At 39.1% G+C, this 3,061-nt stretch overlaps 1 protein-coding gene and 1 long non-coding RNA gene across 2 annotated transcripts in view; one reads left to right on the forward strand and one right to left on the reverse strand.

Annotated features, from left to right (window-relative positions):
• LOC108360393 (uncharacterized) overlaps positions 1-708 on the forward strand; it is a 10,772-nt gene extending 10,064 nt beyond the window's left edge. The window contains exon 2 of the long non-coding RNA XR_001847098.1: positions 652-708. This is a non-coding gene — a long non-coding RNA (uncharacterized LOC108360393). The remainder of the gene's footprint in view (positions 1-651) is intronic.
• Positions 1-3,061, reverse strand: part of LOC108360392 (sodium- and chloride-dependent GABA transporter 1-like) — a 125,986-nt gene that overhangs the window by 69,240 nt on the left and 53,685 nt on the right. The window lies entirely within an intron of this gene.

Consider the following 3,061-nt stretch of genomic DNA (forward strand, 5'->3'; position numbering starts at 1 on the left):
CAGCGCAGAGGGGCACTACGCATTGCTTCTGCATACCGTACAGTGTCCGCGGACGCGGTTCTAGTTATTTCTGGCGTCATGCCAATTGAGCTACTTGCTTACGAGCGAAAAGAGATTTACAATCTCAGTGCCGAGATAGGTCGAGCAGCTGCCGCGGCAAGGGCGCGCGAGCAACTGATCCAGCAGTGACAACAAAACTGGAACGCGAGCACAAAAGGTCGGTGGACGCACTCCCTGATAGCCAACCTTCAAACATGGCTGAACAGACCACATGGGGAAGTCGATTTCTACCTGACGCAATTCCTCACCGGTCATGGTTACTTCCGAGAATATATTCACAGAATGGGAAGGGTGGACTGTGGAAACGTCGAAGATAACGTGTACCACACATTCTTCACCTGCGAAAACTTCTTGATTTCGCGCAGAATGTTGGAAGAAAGACACGGAGACATAACTCCGAATAACATAGTTGGGGTAATGATCTCCAGTGCAGAAAAGTGGGAAGCAGTTGCGAGAGAGAGAAGCGCGCTCCTGCATCTGAAGACATGCAGAATTGCGGTGCCAGATCCGTGATTCTTGCGCGGGCGGTGGGAGTTTGGGCTTTAGTGGGTAGCCCAACACGCTTCGGTTGGAGTCCCACACTCGGGGAAGGTAGTATAGAGACCAGCGCCCCCGGCCAGGGCATAAAGCATTTCCCTCTGCTACGAAAAAAAATAAAAATAAAAATGATAATAAAACCGCATGGGCATCTCACATTAGAGATGGTTCCAGAAACAAGAAACCAAGCCTCGGACGAGCGTCGTAATGATCCAGGACGACGCGGGATACTGCAGCTCGACCCAGATACCGAACAGGATAGCCCAAGGACATCAGCCGGACGTGTCTTCGTAGATCAATCTACGACCACCAAAGCTGGAAAGCCCCGGCAACGCATGGTGTGGACAAACCAAATGAATATAGATGTTTTGCGTTGTTATTTCAAAACCACAAAATTGGAAACCATAAAAATAGGGTATAGAGAAGAACTTTACCGTCTATTTAAACAAATCTACTCCCAATACACTGAAGTACCACCACAAAGACTGGCAGACCAAAAACAAGCCATAGTAACCAACAATAGACTAAACAACATAGAAATACAGACAATAAAAGAAGAAACTACCCAGGAACTAAACACGAGGCAAATTACTGAAGAAACCCAACATTTACCTCATCATAACAATACACCCACACAAAACAATACAGAACCAGAAATATCCGCGGAAAACAACAATAGCTCAGAAGCACCCGATGGAAACATCCACCCACCTTCTGTAACGAACAACAACCCAAACGATGAACTACTAGAAAAAATAAGAAATGAAATAGCGACAAACAGAATCAAATGGGAAGGGACAAACCCAGTGACCAGACCATCAATCCCAAAATTGATAATGAGAAAGGGTACAACAAACATACTAAATATAATAACCAACCATATACTCCCCACGCAGGTGCACATTGACTCAACATTAGAAGACATCCATACAAACGCGGCTAGAAACAAAAAAAAAAAATGCACAACATAAGAAAAGATATAGCACGACTAACACATCAACACATCAACATAATCAACCACATAAACCAAATCATATCTAACAGTGAAGAGTCAATAGAAGGGATATTAGACACACGAAAACTGAAACTAAGAGTTTATTCAGCCAGGGTCAAAAGATATAAAACATCGAACCGAAGGAAAATAGACAACATAAATTTTACAACTAATGAAAAAGTATTCTATAGAAAACTAACGACTCATCCAAAACCCCTGCCGAACCGCCGACAACTGAAGAAGTCACCAAATACTGGGAAGGGATATGGTCCGTACCCACACACCACAATAATAACGAAAACGGGATAATGGAAGAAGAAAAACGACAAACAAACCTAGAACCACAACAACAATACATAGTTACCACACAAGATTTAACTGAAGTTATTAAAAAATGCATAATTGGAGGTGCCCTGGGATCGATCACATACACAACTTTTGGTACAAACGATTCACCTCTACACATCAACGTCTAACAACTCTCATAAATGAAATGTTTGAAACCCCACATAAATTGCCAAGCGACAGGTAAAAGATTTATAAAACCAAAAAATGCACAAACAACCAATCCAGCCAACTATAGACCTATAACCTGCCTACCAACTCTCTATAAAATTATCTCATCAGCAATAAGTAGAAACATCGACAAACACCTCACACAAAATAATATACTAACAAAGGAACAGAAAGGATGTAGAAAAGACAGTAAAGGATGTAAACAGGGACCAAACATAACAGTTATTGATGAAAACTGTCATTGAAAAATTCACTATGAAGGAAATGTTCTACAACTAAGTGATACATACCAATCGATTTCTTTTTTCGGCCAGAATCAAATTTGAAAATAAATTTTTATTTGCAATTTTTATGCAAACATTTAAAATAAATAACAATTATTTCTGATTTTTATTTTATAAATCCGAAATAACAATTATTTTTGATTTCTATTTAAATAATCTACAAATAAAAGTTATTTTTGATTTGTATATTATATGTTTTAGATGATAGTTATTGAAGATTTTTATTTATAAAAATCATCAATAAATATCAGTCAGTGACTTTTACTTATAAAAGTCATCAATATAAATGAGTCACTGTCTTTTATTTTTTAAGTCATACTTATAAAAGTCATTATCATTTCTCGCAGTAAAGAAGATGTTGGATAACAAACATATTTTTATACCCGAGCGCACTTGTGCACAAGGGTATATTAATTTTGTTCACATAACGGTTGTTTGACAAATGTATACATAAATGATCAGGATGAAAAAAGAAATCGTTTAAGCCATGTCTGTCCGTCTGTCCGTCCGTCCGTATACACGATAACTCGAGCAAAAATTGAGATATCTCAACGAAATTTTGTATGTAGGTTTCCCTTAATCCAAGGTAGGTTGGTATTGAAAATGGGCGAAATCGGACTTTAACCACGCCCACTTCCCATATAACGGTAATTTCCAGAAATACGAAAAC

The sequence above is a fragment of the Rhagoletis zephyria genome, unplaced genomic scaffold (assembly GCF_001687245.7).
Source record: "Rhagoletis zephyria isolate East Lansing unplaced genomic scaffold, Rhagoletis_zephyria_1.1 Rzeph_scaffold_00564, whole genome shotgun sequence".
In the NCBI taxonomy this organism is placed as follows: Eukaryota; Metazoa; Arthropoda; class Insecta; order Diptera; family Tephritidae; genus Rhagoletis; species Rhagoletis zephyria.